Source organism: Eleutherodactylus coqui, chromosome 4 (assembly GCF_035609145.1).
Source record: "Eleutherodactylus coqui strain aEleCoq1 chromosome 4, aEleCoq1.hap1, whole genome shotgun sequence".
Lineage (NCBI taxonomy): Eukaryota > Metazoa > Chordata > Amphibia > Anura > Eleutherodactylidae > Eleutherodactylus > Eleutherodactylus coqui.
This window is the reverse complement of record NC_089840.1, coordinates 206571447-206593055: the sequence shown is the minus strand read 5'-3', so window position 1 is coordinate 206593055 and position 21609 is coordinate 206571447.

The following is a 21609-nucleotide window of genomic DNA, read 5'->3' as shown; positions in this document are numbered from 1 at the left end:
GGGCGTAATGACATCAGATACTCTCCGTGGCATAGTTTCTACTCTATCAGATACATTTCAGCTAGTATTACCCTCTATTCATCCGGCCAATGCCTATGTGTAGATTGTCTTTATTTCTACCGCCGAAGAGTCATCAGTGAGAAGGAATGGTGGCGTCACGAGTGACAGCTTATACAGTCCACTACACACCTACATGTAACCACTACCCAGCATTGCCTGGAAGAGGATTGGCGGTGCCTTGGCTGAGGTTCCGGGTATCCCTTCAGGGAGGAGTCTGGTACAGCCACTATGACAAGTGACACCTCTACCCCCACCAGTTCCACAGCGTGGGCATTGTGTCTCAGTTGCTGTACTACAATATATATACTGTGCTACCTCCATCCACTGAAGACTCAGTGATGTCAGGAGGAGAGCAGGTCCTGTCACCAGCTCAGGGCAAACTGGTTGCTTTCTGCAGACAGACTGGTAGAAGGAGGGGGGGAGGCCCTTTAGAGCGGCCGGGGTCCACAGGTACTTATACCATGAGGCTGAGTCCTGTCCTGAGTGGATAAGGCGCTTCATACTTCCTGCTGTTCACACTTCATCTGCTGATATTGTAAGTGTATGTGTAATGTATATACCGTATATACCGGCGTATAAGGCGACGGGGCGTATAAGACGACCCCCCAACTGTCACCTTATACGCCGGTATACAGTGGAGAAAAAAAAATAAATTTATTACTCACCTCCCACGGCGTTCTGTCGCGCTCCGGCAGGATGTCGCTCGCTCCGGCAGGCTGTCGCTCGCTCCTCGTCCCCGGCGCAGCATAGCTTTCTGAATGCGGGGCTTGAAATCCCCGCTTCCAGAAAGCTAATACACATGCCGGCAGCCATGACATCATTGAATGGCTGTGATTGGCTAAAGCACACGTGGCTTCAGCCAATCACACTATTCAATGACATCATTGAATGGGTGTGATTGCTAACACGTGCGCCTTCAGCCAATCACAGCCATTCAATGATGTCATTGAATAGTGTGATTGGCTGAAGCCACGTGTGCTTTAGCCAATCACAGCCATTCAATGCTATCATGGCTGCCGGCGTGTGTATTAGCTTTCTGGAAGCGGGGATTTCAAGCCCCGCATTCAGAAAGCTATGCTGCGCCGGGGACGAGGAGCGAGCGACAGCCTGCCGGAGCGAGCGACATCCTGCCGGAGCGCGACAGAACGCCGTGGGAGGTGAGTAATAAATTTTTTTTTTTTACACTTTTTTTTTTTTTTGTATTACCGGCGCATAAGACGACCCCCGACTGCAGAGCAGATTTTTCGGGGTTCAAAAGTCGTCTTATACGCCGGTATATACGGTATGTCCATAATATGGTTATAATGTAAGGACCTGTTCACACTAGCGTTTTTTGTCTGTCCAGCTGTTCCACTTTGGGAGTAGCAAATCAGAAAGAAAATGGAGATGAAAAACTGAAGCTTCCATTTTGTATTGACAGCAATGTTAATGTATTTAAAAACTAAAAAATTCTAAGGGAGAGAAATGGAAAAAAAATAAAATTCTGCCATCTTTCGCACCTTGTTTCTGCCGCCAACTTTGCGAACAATAGCTTTTTTATTTTTCCATCGACATAGTTGTGTGTGGGTTAATTTTTTGCGGGACGTCCTGTAGTTTGCGTTTGGTATCATTTTGGAATACATACGACTTTTTGATCGCTTTTCATTGCATTTTTTCTTGGAGACGGGGTGACCAAAAAAAGCTCATTTCTGGCGTTCTTTTTTTTTTTTTTTCTGACGATGTTCATTGTGCGGGGTAAATAATGCATTACTTTGATAGATCAGGCTATTTACGAATGCAGCGATACGAAATATGTATTTTTATTATATTATTTATATTCTTTTATTATAAATATGGCAATTATTTTTTTTACTTTTTTTTGCAATTAGTAAAACTTTATTGATTTTATTTTTACTTTTTTTTTTAGTCCCCAGAGGGGATAACAACTTGAGATGCTTTGATTGCTCCTGCAGTATGATGTAATGCCATAGAATTACATCATACTGCTATTATGGTTCAAAAATATTTTATTAGCTGTATCGGACAGTACAGTAGATAATCGTTGCAGGGTTAGTTGTGCATCAGTCAAATCCTAATCACAGACCTTTCTCCCTGATAGTTCCTCCGCCACCCAATGTCCCAGCTATTTTTATTTTTATTCGTGAAAAGTGAAATATAACAAAACAAAGTAATCCAAAATCCCCTGGTGTAAATTGCGACACATCCTGGTCTGGGGGATTGAGGTAATATCGGGGTCTTCAGGGTTTTAGAGTAGAGCACTGAAAGCCCTGAAGAAGAGATTTGGGGGGGGGGGGGGAGTAGGGGAGTAGAAAAGTAGAAAAAGAGAAAGGGAAAAGGGGGAAGAAGAAGGAAAAGAGAGAGAGAGAAAGATGTCTGTCCAGTCTATAAACACCTATCAGTAGGTTCGTCGGTATGTTTGTTAGGGTTCGTCAGCTCCATTAGGATGTGTTCTGGAACTTAAAGAGCGGCAACGCCACCAAACAACCAGGCGTCCAGTTTAGGTGAAGCCCGAAACTGTATCCACACCGCCCAGGTGTTATAGAATTTAGAATATTTCATCTTTGGCACAAAGTTCCTCCATTTGTTTTAAGTTGTCTATGGCTTCCAGCCACATCAGTCGTGATGGGGGAGTTACTGCTTTCCATCTCCTGGGTATGATCTGTCTCATAGCCAGTAGAAAGAAGCGTAGCAGGGAGCCTTAGGCTCGCGACACTGATCCTGGTATCATGGATAGAAGTGCCATCTCAGGGGTGAGATTGAGCAGACTTTTGCAAAGCGCTGTGTATAAAGCTTCCACCTCACGCCACAGTGGTTGAATTTGTGCACAAGACCACCAGAGATGTACGTAGGTACCCTTTTCGCTGAGGCACCTCCAGCAAAGATCCGGATACTGGGGGTACGTTCTGGATAGTCCCGCCGGGGTCCTGTACCATCGGGTCGGAATCTTATAGTTAAGCTCCTGTAGTCTGCTGGAGACGCTCATCTTATGGGTCATAGCATAGGCCTTCTCCCACAACTCTGCCTGAAACTCCTTTCCTAGTTCGTTCTCCCAGGTTAGTTCCAGGGTCCTATTTCCCCCTGATGTGTCTCTCTCTAGAAGTGAACTATACAGTGAGGAGATAGACTGTGGTGTATCTGGTGTAGTCAAACATAATTTCTCGAAGGCCGTGATTGGTCTCCTCAGTTGTTGTGGGCGTCCTAAGGACCTGATATAGTGGCGTAGCTGTAGGTATTGGTACCATGCTCCGGCTGGGGGGCTGCCATCCCGGCCGTCAGGGGTGTGCCCTTTAAGAAGGTAGGTATATCTGGATTGCCCACCAGTGGGGTAAGTGGACCCAGGGATGTAATCAACCCGGATTTGACGGCTGGTCCGATCCAGGCGCTGAGTAAATTTTCTATAAAGGGCGAGAATCCCAGGTCTCTGTGTCTGTCTTTTCCCGGAATCCAGATGCAACCTTGCCCCCCAAATAGGGTTGAGTCCTGCTCCGCCTCTACCCATCTTTTCCGTTCCCTACCATGGAGCAAATCTAGCACGCATTTGGTCAAGGATGCTCTATGATAAAGTGAAAGATTGGGGACTCCCATTCCTCCGCTAGCTTTCGGGCCAGAAAGGGCTTTCCATCTACACCTGGGTCTGTGATTGTCCCAGATGAATCTCCTGACTAACCGCCGAATCCGTGACAGAAATACGCCTGTTAGTTTTATCGGAACTGTCTGGAAGATATATAAGAATTTGGGGAGAGAATTCATTTTGATTGTGTTTATTCTCCCGAACCAGGACAGCGGCAGAGACCTCCATCTATCCAAATCCCTCTCAAGGGCCGCAAGCAGCGGGGTATAATTTTTTTCAAAAAGCCTGTCAGGGTTCGCTGTGATGACTGTTCCCAGGTATTTGATCCCGTCCTCTCTCCAGGCGAAGGGAAATGCCAGTTGTAAGGATTCTTTCTCTTTTCTGGGCAGGGTAATATTTAGCATTTCCGACTTATTAAGATTTACTTTGAAGTTAGATATTCCACTAAACATCTCAAATTCCTTTAGGATACAGGGGAGCGCTATTCTCGGATTGGTGATGTAGATCAGCAGGTCATCTGCATACAGAGCGACCTTGTGCTCCTCTTGGCCCACCCTGACCCCCTGTATACTGCAGTTAGCTCTTAGGGCATTTGCTAATGTCTCCATCACCAAGATATAAAGGAAGGGAGACAGGGGACAACCTTGCCTTGTGCCGTTATTGATGTTTATTGGCTGGGAGAGTTGTCCGTTGACCCGTACCCTAGCAGTAGGGCTGTGATACAGAGCCAGGACTCTACTCAAAAAACGCGGACCTATGCCCACCATCCGCAGGGTTGCCTCTAGAAACCTCCAATCCACCCTGTTGAATGCTTTCTCGGCATCTACGGATAGTAGGCACAGTGGGCTTCCCGAGCGATGTGCCCCTGATACAATCGCCAATGTTCTAATTGTGTTGTCCCCTGCCTCCCTTCCGGGGACGAATCCCACCTGATCCCTGTCTATCAGCGAGGGGACGAGCAGTCTCAAACGAGCCGCTAGCATCCCAGAATAGATTTTAGTGTCAATATTAAGCAGCGATATGGGTCTGTAACTGCCACAGGCAGAGGGGTCTTTCCCGGGTTTAGGGATGACTGTTATGGTGGCCTGTAGGGCCTGTGGTGGGAAAACGCAGTCATGTGATATGGCGTTAAAGGCGTCTAGCATTATAGGGGCCATCGCCTCCCCGCATATGTTGAAGAAGCGTGGAGTGAAGCCATCGGGCCCGGGACTCTTTCCCACCTTGAGGGCCCGAACACCGTCATTTAATTCCTCAAGTGAGAAGTCCTCTTTCAGTGACCGGCAGTCGGCTTCGGAAAGGTTTTTAGGGCAGTTTTGTAGTAGATAGGCGTCCTGACCCCTTATTATCTCCTCTGGCTTCCCTGTGTGCTCCTTCTGTAGGTTATATAGATCGTGGTAGAAAGAGTGGAAACTATCTAGAATTTCCGTGTTGGTATGTACCTGTGCCCCTTTTCGTGACTGGATAGAGAATATGTATGTCTGTGGGGACCTAGGGTTGAGAGCCCTAGCTAGTCCTCTGCTGCACTTATTCCCGTATTCATAGAAACTTCCCTTCGCCTTATCTCTCTGACACAGCGAAGCCTGATCCAGCAAAAGGGCATTACTTCTTTCTTTTTTGAGGCGTGCCCCATGGGATATAAAAATGCCCCATAACACGCATTTAAGCGCCTCCCATTTAATTGGGGCTGGGGTGTCATCCAGCTGATGGTTGGCTTTGAATTGTTCTATTGCCAGTTGGATGTCCTGTAGGCAGACCCTATCGTTCAACAGATTATCGTTGAGCCTCCAGCTGTTGTTAGTGTTATCCTTCCTACCCCACTCTAGGGATCCCCAGACCGGAGCATGGTCCGACCACAAGAATGACCCCATGGAGCACCCCGGGCCCCTATCTAGGAGTCTATGTGAGATGAATAAATAATCTATGCGGTTATAGCTATTATGTGCTGAGGAGTGGTAGCTGTAATCCCTAACCTTGGGGTGTAGCATGCGCCACATGTCTATTAGCCGCAGGTTTGTCAGTTCCCTCACCAATCTACATGTTGCTGAGTGCGATATGCCAGACTTACCCTCCGATGAGTCGAGGCCAGGATTCAGACCCAGGTTGAAGTCGCCTCCTAGTATTATAGAAGACCCGTCAGCAAAGGACGCCAGAGCCCCCAGCATCCGGATCCCAAAGCGAACCTGTGCCTGATTAGGAAAATAAGCATTGGCAATTGTGAATATCTCCATGCCCATTTGTATTTTCACAAACAGATAACGGCCCTCGGGGTCAATTTCTGATGAGAGGAGTTTGTGCGGAAGATTTCTGTGGATAGCAATAGAAGTTCCCCCCGCCTTTTTTTGCGGGTGAGGGCTGTGAAACCAGGTCGTGTAGTGGCGGTGTCTGCATCCGGGGATGTTTCCGGCTTGGAAGTGTGTTTCTTGTAGTAATGCGATCATTATGTGGTGTTTGTGTAGGTAGTCTAATATTTGCCCTCTTTTGACTGGTTTGTTTAGACCCCTCACATTAAAGGTGCCGAATGTAAAGTTAGCCATCATGTGGTTACCCTGTGGTGGTTTTCAAAGACTGGACAGACATCGAGTAGAGGAAGGAGAGACGTTAGAATGTGGGGGGGAAAGCGAAGCTCAGGAGTAGGAGAGAGAGGGAAAATAGTGAACGGCGTAAAATAGCCGTTAGATGGTGAATCAGTGGTACCAGCGATTCGCCGGGGGTCGCGTTCAGTTGCGCGACTAGTCACCCAGTAGGGAGAGTGAAAGCACATCGAGGGTCAAGAGGCACCCCCTGGCTACTACCACCCTTTAAAATATCAAAACTCAAACGTGTGACCTCCAAGAGGTCTCTGCTAATGAACCCCGGACACCGACGTCCCGGTAGATTTAGGTAATTTTTTTTCCTAAAACAGTAGGCCTTTTCAGAACTGGGTCTCTTAAACAGGAAGGCTTGAATAATCATAAACATTGCGCCCTTCAACGGGACCCGTCTCCGTCTCTTCCCCACCCCCGGCAAGTGGCCGGGGAGGGGGAGTCGACCGGAGACAGACCCCGCCACTCCGTATGCAAAGGCATCAGGCAAACATTCTATTCTGGGATAACCCCCTCGAGGGGGGGAGCATGCAGTAATAAACTTTCATGACGTTAAAGTCTCCATTCACGTGGTATGGCCTCCTCCTCTGTGGCCTTCTCATTGTCTCCTGGGGCGCGCTGTCTGCCACTGCTCCCGTGTGGTCTGCGTGAGCAAGCTGGGAGGTGTGGGCCATTCAGGGAGTGCGATCATTGGCAGTTCAAATGTTCCTAAAAATTTGGGTAGGTCGCCAAGTGATCGGAAGACTGCGGATCTGCCATCCTTTTTTGCTGACAGCGAGAATTGGAATCCCCAGCGGTATTGAAGTCCGCGATCTTTGAGTGCCATAAGGAGGGGCCGCAGAGCCCTTCTCAGTTGCAGTGTGTGGCGGGCCAAGTCCTGTAATATGATGATAGGTTTGCCCTCACACACTAGGAGGTCTGGCTGGTCTCTTGCTTTGCGAAGTATAGTGTCCTTGTCCCGGAAAAAGTGGACCCTGCATATGACATCTCTAGGGCGGTTTATATCAGTCGCTCTTGGGCCTAGTGCTCTATGGATTCTGTCAAGGTCAACTGGGCGCTCGGGTGGTCTGTCCAGTAAACGCATAAAGAGAGCTTGAGCCCATGGTTCTAGCTGGTTTCCTTCAATTTCCTCAGGGATACCTCTAATACGCAGATTATTTCTCCTGTTCCTGTTCTCTAAGTCGTCAAGGTGCATGGTAAGATTAGCGATCTGATCTGCCTGCGCTTGGATTGCTTGTTTATGTGATTCCAAGATGGCTGCTGTCTCCTCCTGCGCCTCCTCCACCTGGTGCAGCCTATGTCCAATCTGGTGTACCTCTGTATGGATGGACTCTAGCGCCTGTTTGTTGGATGCTTTGAACTTATTAAAGAGGGCGCTCAGTTCGTCTCTTGTTGGGATTGCCATGATATGGGCTTTCCAGCTATCCTCCCCTGCCTCATGTGGTGACATGGTTGGCAGTACCCTTCTTGCCTTCTTGTGGGACACTGTGGGATACTCTGTAGGGGATTGTGTCTCACTCCATGGGGGACTACCACTCCTCTCAGGCGTATGTCTCTGTTGTTCATGAGGGAGGGGGGGTGAGGAGTGCTGGTGTGCAGCGCTGCTGCTGCTTGCTCTACTCACATTTGCCCTGCCATGGGCGCTGGAGGAGTTCATGGGGCTGCTGCCTCTGCTGTCCTCATAGGCTGTGGGGCTCCGTGGAGGGGATCCTCGGTCAGCTGTGGTGCCGCTGGCTGCTTCGGAGGAGCTCCCCGTTCCTGTCTGAGCCGCCGGAGTCTCCTGCACGTGGCGCTCTGGCGCCATCTTGTGTCTGCCGGGGGTTGAGCGCGGGGTGCTGAGGAAGCGTTCAATCGCCCCCCCCCCCCCTCTGCTGCTATCGTCTGCCGCTGCCTCCGTCCTGTCGTTCCTGCGTCTTCCCATGCTTACTGCTGGGGCTTGCAGGGTGAGTCTCGTCGGTGTCTGGGGTCAGATTACGGGTGGGTGCCGTGGGAGCTCTTCAGGTTGCTTCCTTATCCCTCCATGCGCTGGCCACGCCCCCCATCATACTGCTATTAGGCAGGCAGTCTATCTTTCTATTGGGCATGGCTTGATAGGCATTCTGCCATGACAGCCATGGGGCCTTTCAGAAGCTCCCTGGCTGCCATGATACCTGCATGGCTCCCTACGATCTCATCCTTGGTATTGTAGTATGGTCAGAATTGACAGTGGTATTTAACCCCTTCCCACTCCATGACGTAAGGGTATGTCATGGCAGGCTGGTACTTCGCGCAAAATGACGTACCCTTACGTCATCGGGATAGAGCGAGATCATGACTGACCTCGTGCTATCCCGCAGCAAGAGTCAGTCACAGCCGGCGTCCCGCTACAACAGCGGGGGGGCATCGGAGATGCGCCCCTGCTGTTAACCCCTTCCCTGCCACGATCTAAGTAGATCGCGGCAGGGAAAGAGTTCACAGAGGGAGCGCGCTCCCTCTGTGTCTCTGGCCGGCTCTCTTATCGTGAGAGCCTGGCTTGTTGCCATGGCAACAGGACACCAGATACTCGCGTCCTGTAGTGCCAATGCCTATGATCGCTGTATAAGCGATAAGGCATGGCAGGGCAGTAGCTCTGCCATGCCTTATCACAGCGATCATAAGTGCAGTGATGTAAGCCCCTCAGAGGGACTCAAATAGTGTAAAAAAAAAAAAAAAAAAGAAAAGAAAAATGTAAAAAAAATGTTTAAAAAAACCCTTTTTTGTACTTTTTTTAATATTAGCATAAAAAAAGGTAAAGAAAAATTAAAACCCCACATATTTGGTATTGACGCGTCCGTAACAACGTGTACAAAAAGTTGAACATGCTTTTGATTTTGTACGCCAAAAAGTGTTAAAAAAAAACGCTTAAAAACAGAGGCAAAATGCTAATTTTTAGCATTTTGCCTCCCAAAAAATGCAATAAAAGTGATCAAAAAAGCCATACATTCCCCAAAATGGTACCAATAAAAACTACAGCTTGTCTCGCAAAAAATAAGCCCTCATAGAGCTCCGTACATAGAAAAATAAAAAAGTTACAGGACTTTAAATGCAGCTATAGAGAAAAAAAAAAGATTTCCAAAAAAAAGGGGGTTTTATTGCAAAAAAGTGTAAAAACCTAAAAAAAATAAGAATTTTGGTATCGTTGTAACCGCACCGACCCACAGAAAAAAATTAGTGTGTCATTTAGGGTGCATCCCCACAAACGTATATCGGCTCGGTTTTCACGCCGAGCCGATATACGTCGTCCTCATCTGCAGGGGGGGGAGGATGGAAGAGCCAGGAGCAGGAACGGAGCTCGCGCCCCCTCTCTGCCTCCTCTCCACCCTTCTGCACTATTTGCAATGAGGAGATGCAGGACGGGGCGGGGCTAATTCTCAGAACTTAGCCCCAACCCCGTCCCACCTCTCCCCATTGCAAATAGTGCAGAGGGGCGGAGAGGAGGCAGAGAGGGGGCGGGAGCTCAGTTCAGGCTCCTGGCTCTTCCATCCTCCCCCCCTGCAGATGAGGACGACGTATATCGGCTCGGCGTGAAAACCGAGCCGATATACGTTCGTGGGAATGCAGCCTTATGCTGCATGATTAATGCTGTAAAAAAAAAAAGTCTATGGCAGAATTGATGCGTTTTCTCTCCCTGTTATCATAAAAAAAATAATAAAAGTTTTATGATATAGTCTATGTACCCAAAAGTGGCACCGATAAAAACTACAGTTCATGGCTCCGATCAGCCGAACAGCTACTTTTGGATTCTTGCTCTTGGGATCCCAATACTTTTGGTAGGATACTGTATGAACATTTGCACCAGATGAACTGTGTTGTGGAAAAAAATTGGCATGTCAATTCTTGGTACAGTTTCTAAATGAAATCCACATGGAAGCCAGTCCGGCAGCTGCACGCAAATTTGTCCTATTGCTAATTCCATGGGCGGATATTCAGGAAAATCTGCAAAAAACCTCTAAGGCCTCATGTCCACGGGGAAAATCAGGCCCGCTACGGATTCTCCATGGAGAATCTGCAGCGGGTCCCTCCCGCCCCGCGGACATGAGCGCTGAAAATAGGAATTTAAAAGAATTAACTCACCCGCAGCGGGCCGGGAAGGTCTTCTCTTCCTCACGGCCGGATCTGCTTTTTCGGCCGGCGGCACGTCGCCAGCACGTCGCTGACGTGCCGCGCGCATGCGCCGGGCACATTCGCCGAGCCGAAGCAAGAAAGATCCGGCCATGAGGAAGAGAAGACCTTCCCGGTCCGCTGCGGGTGAGTTAATTCTTTTAAATTCCTATTTTAGGTCTCCCGCGGATCCGGATGGCTTCCATAGGCTTCAATAGAAGCCAGCGGGAGCCGGCCCCGCGGGAGACCCGCACGAAAATGGAGCATGGTCCAGATTTTTTCATGCTCCATTTTTTTAAAAATCCCTTTTATTGACCATCCGCGGGTATTTATCTACCCGCGGGTGGTCAATGCATCCCTATGGGGTGCGGATCCGCGTGTGGGAGAAGAGTTAAAATCCGCTGCGGATTTTAATTCTTCTTTTGCCCGTGGACATGAGGCCTAAGGCCTCATGTCCACGGGAAAAATCAGGCCCGCTACGGATTCTCCATAGAGAATCCGTAGCGGGTCCCTCCTGCCCTGCAGACATGAGGCATAAAAATAAGAATTAACTCACCTCTCGCCCGCTCCGGATCTTCCCTTCGCCGCGGCTTCATCTTCTCCCCGTCGCGGCCGGATCTTCTTTCTTCGGCTCGGCGGATGCGCAGGGCACGTCGGTCGCGTGCCCCGCGCAGGCGGCGGCCTGAAGAAAAAAGATCCGGCCGCGATGGAGAGAAGATGAAGCCGCGGCGAATGGAAGATCCGGAGCAGGTGAGTAAATTCCGATTTTGGTCTCCCGCGGATCTGGACGGCTTCCATAGGCCTCAATAGAAGCCCGCGGGAGCCGTCCCCGCGGGAGACCCGCACGAAAATGGAGCATGGTCCAGATTTTTTCATGCTCCATTTTTTTTAAAATCACTTTTATTGACCATCCGCGGGTATTTATCTACCCGCGGGTGATCAATGCATCCCTATGGGGTGCGGATCCGCGGGCAGGAGAAGAGTTAAAATCCGCTGCGGATTTTAATTCTTCTTTTGGCCGAGGACATGAGGCCTAAGGCCTTCATCTTAATCTCTAAGGCTAGTTCCACACGAGCGATTGCAATTTTACTGCAAGAAGATTGTGTCTTTGTTATCATGATTTTTGAGCGACAGCGATGCTTTTTTCTTAGAATACTTGTGTATTGCATCGCTGCCGTCCATGATAAAATTGCGCTATTTTTTATAGCGAAAGCCAATAGCACTTTCTAATGTAAAAATGGCAACGCAAGTTTATGCATTGCGATGCGATAAAAAGGAGGCTCCATAGGGAAACATGGGAGTTAAAAAAAACATTGCTAATTGGAAGGAAACCATTGAACTAGTTTGTTATTATAATATATATGAAGTCTAATCACTGTACAATGAAAAGATTTGCAACTTATCTATATATATATAAAATTGAATGTATGCGTGTATGTCTGTCTGTGTGTCTGTCTGTCTGTCTGTTTGTCCTTTATGCGCTACTACACCATTCATCCGATCGCCATGAAACTTTGGGAAGTTGTTGAGTACACTCCTGGGAAGATTATAGGTATAGTACATTTATGCTACGATAAATGGCGCGCGTGCTTGCGTCGTCGATAGTTACGCCCCCCCCCCCACGTAGATTGTTCGATTTCCATCATTGCCACTAATTCTCTCACTTCCCGATGTTGTAGAAACATGAAATTTGGCACGAGCATTGATTATGTCATAAATAGGAAAAGGTAATGGGTCCCAACTCGATTATTTAATTCTAAGCACCAAAGAATTAGCGCCCAAATTTTACGTACGGAATCTAATTTTCTCGCTTCCCAATGTCATAGAAACTTGAAATTTGGCACAAGCATTGATTATGACATAAATAGGAAAAGCTAACGGGGTCCCAACTCGATTATTCAATTGTAAGCGCCAAAGAATTAGCGTCCAAATTTTACGTACGGAATCTAATTTTCTCACATAGAAACTTGAAATTTGGCACGGGCATTGAATATGTCATAAATAGGAAAAGCTAATGGGTCCCAAGTCGATTATTCAATTCTAAGCGCAAAACAATTAGCGTCCAAATTTTACGTACAGAATCTAATTCTCTCACTTCCTGATATATATAAATGAATGTATGTGTGTCTGTCTGTCCTTTATGCATTTCATACACCATTCATCCGATCGCCATGAGACTTTGGGAAGTTGTTGAGTACACTCCTGGGAAGATTACTGGCATAGTACAACTATCCTACGATAGGTGGCGCACGTGTGAGCATCATCGACAGTTATGCCCCCCAGACAAAGATCGTTTGATTTCCATCTCAAGCACAAAAGCAAAAGGCATTACGAGCAACGGGATGAGTGTTCAACCAGAAAATGATGCATCCGCCGAACATTTAACAAAACAATTGCTGGATATTGGGAATGCTGAGGTAAAATGAAAGCTGTGCTGTGATTGGTGGCTACTTCTTATACTGCTGAGGTTGCATGAAAGTTGTGCTGCGATTCGTTGTTATATATTATACCACTGAGGTAACATGAAAGCTGCGCTGTGATTGGTTGCTATATATAATACCGCAGAGGTAACATGAAAGCTGCGCTGTGATTGGTTGCTATATATAATACCGCAGAGGTAACATGAAAGCTGCGCTGTGATTGGTTGCTATTTTTTATATTGCTGAAGCAGAATTAAAGTTGCGCTGTGATTGGTTGTTATTTCTCTTACTGCTGAGGTAACATGAAAGCTGCGCTGTGATTGGTTGTTATATTTTATACTGCAGAGGTAACATGAAAGCTGCGCTGTGATTGGTTGTTATATTTTATACTGCTAAGGTAACATGAAAGCTGCGCTGTGATTGGTTGTTATATATTATACCACTGAGGTAACATGAAAGCTGCGCTGTGATTGGTTGCTATATATTATACCACTGAGGTAACATGAAAGCTGCGCTGTGATTGGTTGTTATCTAGATATATAAAAACGAATGAATGTATGTCTGTCTGTCTTCGCAGCAACGCGCGGCGGGTAAGCTAGTTAGTAATAAAACATACGTTGTATTTTAATTTGTTACCATTTACCAGATCTCTGCTGCTCTCAATAAATAGAAATATTCTTATTTATGTCCAAAAGCAGAAAAATTGTCCTGATTATGTCCAGTGGAGTGTTAGGGATGTATGATCGCCCTTTTCCAATTTTTCTGATCCTCTGAATTAGACCCCTTATCTTTCATTCCACCCCTTGTGCCTCTTACCATAGAGGGCTGACCATCTCATAGGAAAGCTATTACCCCTTCCACCTAAAGACACTGCATGACACTCGCATGCCGATATACGGCGTCTTTCTCTGCAGGGGGAGGAGGCTGGAAGAGTCGGGAGCAGTGCGCTGCTCCCGGCTCTTCCAGCCTCCTCCCCCTGCAGAGAGAGACGCCGTATATCGGCTGGCGTGAATAGCCGGCTGATATACGGTCGTCTGAATGCACCCTAAGGCTGCGATTACACGGGCGTCTTTTCATTGCGCACACAATTTCTATTGGGCTACTTACACCTGCATTTTTTGCACATGCGTATTATTTGCACTAAGTTGACGCATATGACACGCCAATATAGTGTACGGTAAGTAGCATCACACAACAAGCACGCATGCCATTGTGTACTTGCTGCGTACTCGCGCATGAGAGATGTGTGAGGCCTGTAGGTAAACAGGGTTGTGTGAGCCTGGCCAAAGAGTGTCTCACGCTCTGGGGGGCTGTGTGTCCATGCATTACATGATCAGCCATTGCTTTGCACACTGCTGGGAAAACGTACAGCCAGATACAGCTTCATGTTTCTCATTTCAGGAAGTGTTCGCCACACAGTCACAAGATGAGCCAAACTCATCATAGTGACGCACAATGTGTGATATGACAGATTTGGCACATCTTACATGGAGCTGGACACTGTTCTTTTACTTACACCATCTCTTGATTGACCTACTCTAAATTGTGCCTAAAAATTAGGCACACCAATTAAAAAATATGTCACAAATTACAACTTCACTTAACCACACCCACTTCCAAGCAGAAAAAAAACCGCAAGCATGACACGCACAGCAATTGTATTTGGCACAAAGCATTAATAAAATCTGTATAACAAACAGAGTACCTGCACTTTTAGAGACTTTTGACAGGTCAGGGGGTCGCGCTGATGAAACCCCCGCTGATCGCTAGAACATGGGGGCTGCAGTGCCCACCAAAGTGCTGTGCCCCTTCAACCATCTTCACTGTTTTTCGTCTCCTCCCTGCAGCAGAAGATGGTCCACATAAAGGTTTATAGAAAGCACTAAAGACCCGATCTTCAGCTGCCAGGAGGAGACAAAAAACAGCAAAGATAGCCGGAGGGGTACAGCGCTCGTTTTAGAAATCAGTGGATTCCCAGTAGAGTCCCAGCAGTGGGATCCTCACTAATCAAAACTTTTGACATGTCTCTCTGACATCTCAAAAGTTTCTGAAAACTGCAGTTACTCTTTAAATGTTGGCTGAAAGGACCCCACACAACAGACCTAATGACTTTAGTAAATGTGGGATAATGCTGCTTAACCCCTTAATGACATGGCCTATTTTGGGTCTAAGGACGCAACGATTTTTGCAGAATTTTCGTCTCCATTTATCAAAAGCCATAACTTTTTAATTTTTCCGTTGACGCGGCCGTATAAGGGCTTGTTTTTTGCGTGGCGAACTATAGTTTTTATCTGTGCCATTTTTGGGTACATAGACTACATTGTAAAACTTCTATTTTTTTTATGATAACAGAGAGAAAACGCATCAATTCTGCCATAGATTGTTTTTTTTTTACAGCGTTAATCATGCAGCATAAATGACACAATATATTTTTTCTGCGGGTCGGTACGGTTACAACGATACCAAAATTCTTACATTTTCTTTAGGTTTTTCCACTTTTCTGCAATAAAAACCCTTTATTGGAGATCTTTTTTTTTTCTATATCGCTGCATTCAAAGTCCTGTATCTTTTTAAATTTTTTTATGTACAGAGCTCTATGAGGGCTTATTTTTTAAGAGACGAGCTGTAGTTTTTATTGGTACCATTTTGGGGAACATACGGCTTTTTTGATCACTTTTATTGCGTTCTTAGAAAGGCAAAATGCTAAAAATTAGCATTTTGCCTGAGTTTTTTTAGCGTTTTTTTTACACTTTTTTCTATGCACAGTCAAAAGCTTGTGCACCTTATTGTACGCGTCGTTACGGCAACATGGCAACAGGCCGGGCTCTCTGCGATTATATCGTGAGAGCCCAGCAACTTCACAGAGGGAGCGCGCTCCCTCTGTGAACCCTTCCTATGCCGCGATCTACATAGATTGCGGCAGGGAAGGGGTTAACAGCGGGGGGGGGGGGCACATCTCCGATGCACCCCCGCTGTTGCAGCAGGACGCCGGCTGTCAGTCACAGCCGCTGCGGGATAGCGCAAGATCATATGTGATCTCGCGCTATCCCTAGGACGTAAGTTTACGCCCTGTTGTGGGAAGTACCCCGCTTCCGAGACGTAAACTTACGCCCTGGTGCGAGAAGGGGTTAAATAGAATGTGTCATCAGAAAATGACCTCTTATATAAATCCAGAATTTATGTTAAACATTTTTAAATATTTTTAGGTGATTTTTTTTTTTTTATCCTAAAATCCTGCAGTTTTGCTACTGCCCACTAAGCCTAATAATACACTTCATATTCTGTACAGATTACTTTTTAGAAAACATCTCAATATCATCACAGGCAGGATTACAATGTAAGGCAACACCTATATATATAAATAACACATGATTTTACATTCATAGGTCATGGTTGCAGCTAACCTCCTTCCCCTTCCTGCACAATAACCATTACTCATGTCACAGAGCATGTCTAGAACAATCCCATAGAAGTAATTGGGCCAGCACCTATCCATTGTGTAAATGGCCCATTAGGCTGCTGTAAAGCACATCTGTAAATGTTGTTAGGTGCAGCTTAGGCAAGATGCAGCGCTCATGGTCATGTACAGACAACAGAATAAAACGTCTACCATCAGGAAATAAAAACAGATCAGAAAAATCTATCTTGCTTTAATTAGTCAATAAAATAAGTAATATGGTACCATACAATCCCTTTAAATCATGCTCCTTTGCTGCCATCAAGTGGTGATATGGGATATGGCAAGACAGTAAATGTGTCTAGTTTCAAAAAGATTTATTCCTCGCTCCTCGAGATCTTTACAGTTGTTTTATTAGTAAAGTCATTAGAAAGATCTGCTGTATTTAGGTAGTTATTTAAGTACCACTTTTCTTTCCATCCCAGCAGTAAGTAGGCAGGGGCAGGCGGCAGCCAAAAGATGTGCCATATTGGTGCATTTCACTCCAGCGTACTATGGATTAAGAACAGTATATGAAAATCTAGCCTTCACATGAGCGTATGTGTATTTGCACCGTGTTTTTGTGGAATGGGCGTCGCATATTTATGCATGCAACTACATTTTTAACTGTATTTTCTCACGCATGAATCATGCCCATTTGCACGCTTAAAAAAAGTGCAACAATGCTCTCAGCCATTGAAATTGCCAATTAGTTTCATGACTCCAAAATGTTCTCTTTTCCTGCTTAAGTGTTCAAGAAAATAGAACATGCTGAGTAATTTTAATAGAACATGCTGAGTAATTTTGGGCGTGACCAAAATACGTTTGCAAAATACGAGCATGTGAATAAACACAATGAAATCAGTGGGTTCTATTTTCTGCATATTGCGTATGCAAAATTTCCACATGCAAATATGCTCGTGTGAATCCAGGAAAATTCCCTTCACAAAGTTCAGAATGAGCGCCATATTTATGAAGCACCTTCACCGCTTTTTATGACATGCGAGTCAAGTAAAGCTGAAGAGGTTTAGAGTTATGTGGACTGTAACTTAAAACTCCCTCGACTGGGGATACTGGAGTGCATCGGTATTAACAGCGCTCCGCCTTTAAGGATCTGTTCTGAAAATATGCTCAAGTGCCTGACACGTGTCCAGTGTTAAAGGACCCTTAGCTTAAAGGGGTTTTCCGGTTACTGGACAGCTCCTTTTTTTAAATAGGACCCCCTGGGGTAAAATAATAGAGGAATACTTTCCTCTCCGCAGATGCTGGAATCTAGCACTACAGCTTGCAGCAGTCCCGGGGATTCCTGTGACAGATGATGCCCCAGGAAGTCAGGTGACTGGTGCAGCCAATGAGCACCATAATGCCAGGAGTACCAGAACCTCTCATTGGCTGCAGCAGTCCTGGGGATTCCTGTGACAGATGATGCCCCAGGAAATCAGGTGACTGGTGCAGCCAATGAGCAGCCAGGAGTACCAGAACATGACGCTGCAGCTTCTCGTTGGCTGCAGTGGCCACGTGATTTCCCTAGACATCATCTGGCACAATAAATCCTGGGACTGCAGCGCCGTATCCCGGCGTCCATTGAGGGGTAAGTATCTCTCTGTTCATTATTTTACCCAAGGAGCTCCTATTGTAAAGGGGTTGTCCAGTAACTGCACAACCCCTTTAACGTCTTGGTGGACTAGCATATCCCTTTTCCCCACGGCCCTGGATTTTAAATGTGTGTCAATTCATGCTGCAGATTTTTACCTTTTGTGATTCGGGGAATCTACGGCAAACCCACTAGGAATTCCACAACAAAAAGCATACGGAGTGAACATTCCCCTAACAGTCCTACCTGCCACAAAGACAGCAGCCAGATTCGCTTTCATTCCTTCTGAGCAAATGCTAAAAACTGAACAAGAATGAGGCTTACAAGTTACTCCAATTCTCCAACAAAATGTGAGCCTTTCACCATTAGCACAGATCCGCGCTTCATCCAGTAACTTACGCTTACCCATATATCTCTTGGGCGAAAGAAAACGAGAATCAATGCCATAGATATCAATGCAAATAAAAAAGGACGCCGTATAAATACATATTCACGTAGGCATAGTGTCATCAGAGTAAATGTCAAATGAGAGAGAATAAACTCTGCAGACCTTTCCGTACCCTGCAGGAACTGAGAAACATAAAGCTTTAATAACAGGAATGACCTTATTATTATGGTCTGTGGCCATATACAAGTCCTGCTTCTAGCATTAAAAGGGGGCTCCCATCTAAATGTAATTCTTAGGCGGCACAATATCATTTCAGATCTCACAGCCTGGCAATTTATTTCTCATAAAGCTTTTCTTATAATATCTATTCAGCCTCCCACATGATACTTGTTTATGTCTACTGCTACTGGTGCATCTTGTCTCCACTGGAAGTAGGGGTGGAGACATGGGTTAGTCGGGTTGACAGAGAGGGGAGGGGCAGGTGATGCCCACAGGTTGTGATTGGCTAATGCAGGCTGTCCCCAATGAGCTCCCACCCCAGCAGAGTGTTGCATCTCCGCTGGCAACTCCCCTATCTCCACTGGCTGAGACCCCAGAGCTGTGATTGTGTGGGATCGCATCTTCCCTGGCAGCAATGCCGCTGCTAAGCATGTCTTACTCCCCTGCCGATGTCGGTTACGCTCAGGACATATTCCCCAATCCAACTCATGGTACCAATGTCTCCCCTGCGATGTTCTATGGTCCTTCGCTGTAATTCCCCACCCCCCATCACTCTCCTGCACTGCTCCGGTATTCTGCTGCACCGTCCCTCACCACCCCCACCACTCTCCTGTGCTGACAGCCTCCCAGCCCATGTGCTCCGGTCCTACGCTGCGCTGTCACTCACCACCCCCGCCGCTCCCCTGCGCTGACAGTCTCCGGGGACAGTGACAGCAGCGCGGGTCCGGACTGCATATGGTAGCTGACAGTCTCCTGAGTTGGGACAGTGACAACAGCGGGGTCCGGGCGGAAGATGGGAGCCGAGACCTGGAGATGGCAGGGCTGCGGGGGCAGCCAATAAAAAGCTGTGGGCATCACCTGCCTCTCAACACAGCTCAATTATGTCCCCACCCCTAGCATCTGGTGGAGACATAATGCACCAGTACCATACCTACCTTCACCAAAGATCTACAGAGCTATGTAGACCTGCAAAACCTCTGCCATGTTGTTGATCCTGGATTACGGACCACCCAATGACATTTATCTCTGTATTAACAGTACATGTGATACATGTGAGAATGTTGGACAAGCCCGGACTGGCAATCTGCCCAACAAGGCAGATTCGGGTGGGCCGCAGTGCCAGAGAAGTCAGTGACCCAGCCTGTCTTTGTCCACCTGTGACCCTGCATCTCCACCTCCTACTGTGACCATGGCTGCGGCCAACATTATGAGATTTGATGTTGGCCATAGGTCATAGGCCAGTGTCAGTACACTTATCAGCCCACCAATGCTGATTAGTGAACTATTGAGCAGATTATTTTGGGTTCATTTTGCCTCCCAAAAAACACAACAAAAATGTGCCCAAAATGGTAACAATAAAAACTGCAGCTTGTCATGCAGGAAACAAACATTCACACAGTCCCATCAAGGTAAAATGTAAAAGGTTCTGCTATTTTTAATGCAGTCATGTCAACAAAGGGGTTCTATTGTGCAAAACCAAAGAAACCTCAAATATACAATCCTTGTCAAATAATCAAGGACCTAGAAGGATAAATGAAATATCCTCTGTGTGATTGTAACGCTGATATAAAGAAGTGATTACAATATCAGAGCAAAAGGATCATTTATTGCAGAAAACTGACCCCTTGAAGGGAGGCTCCAGTATCCTGTTGTACTGCCCCTAGCTTGGATACAAGATGTGATACAGGAGAGCATGAAGGCTCTAGTACCCTGTTGTCCTGCCTCTAGCTTGGATACAAGATGTGATACAGGTGGGTATGGAGGCTCTAGTACCCTGTTGTACCGCCTCTTGCTTGGATACAAGATGTGATACGGGCGGGCATGGAGGCTCTAGTACCCTATTGTACCACCTCTAGCTTGGATACAAGATGTGATACAGGCAGGCATGGAGGCTCTAGTACCCTGTTGTACTGCCTCTAGCTTGGATACAAGATGTGATACAGGCAGGCATTGAGGCTCTAGTACCCTGTTGTACCGCCTCTTGCTTGGATACAAGATGTGATATGGGGGGCATGGAGGCTCTAGTATCCTGTTGTACTGCCTCTAGCTTGGATACAAGATGTGATACAGGTGGGCATGGAGACTCTAGTACCCTGTTGTACCGCCTCTTGCTTGGATACAAGATGTGATACGGGTGGGCATGGAGGCTCTAGTACCCTGCTGTACCACCTCTAGCTTAGATACAGGATGTGATACAGGTGGACATGGAGGCTCAAGTACCCTGTTGTACCGCCTCTAGCTTGGATACAAGATATGATATGGACGGTCATGGAGGCTCTAGTATCCTGTTGTACTGCCTCTAGCTTGGATACAAGATGTGATACAGGAGGGCATGAAGGCTCTAGTACCCTGTTGTACCGCCTCTAGCTTGGATACAAGATGTGATACGGGCAGGCATGGAGGCTCTAGTACCCTGTTGTACCGCCTCTAGCTTGGATTCAAGATGTGATACGGGCAGGGATGGAGGCTATAGTATCCTGTGGTACTGCCTCTAGCTTGGATACAAGATGTGATACGGGTGGGCATAGAGGCTCTAGTACCCTGTTGTACCGTCTCTAGCTTGGATACAAGATGTGATACGGGCGGGCATGGAAGCTCTATTACCATGTTGTACCGCCTCTAGCTTGGATACAGGATGTGATACATGCGGGCATGGAGGCTCCAGTACCCTGTTATATCACCACTAGCTTGGATGTAAGATGTGATACAGGAGGGAATGGAGGCATACAGTTTCCAGATGGTATCTTGCGGCGTATTGCTCCACATTTGCTATGACTGAACTTTTAGATCGTGCAAACTCGTAGGTTGTAGAAGCTGGTGTCCCAGATGGTCCCATACATGCTCTATTGCTGATAAATCTAGTAGCCACGGCAGTGTGACAATGTTGTGGGGGCTCCTGTGACCCCCTTGTGTTTTTGCGCCTAGCCTTATCCTGCTGCCTCTTGGAAGCCGCCATGAGAGGAACACATGTGGCTGCAGGATATCCTGAACATATCGCTAAGCTGTCATTGTCCCTCGTACCACTACTAAGGGTGACCGACTGTCATATGCGCAGTACACAGTTTTTAAAAATATTTCCTGTGCTGTCGCTTAGCGATGACGCGTATGCCGACAGCCCATACACAATGTAATTGCATAGAGGCATGTGTATATATGCAACAATAGAGATCGCTCTATCTCGCATATATACACTGCACAATAGAACATGTTCTATTTTGTG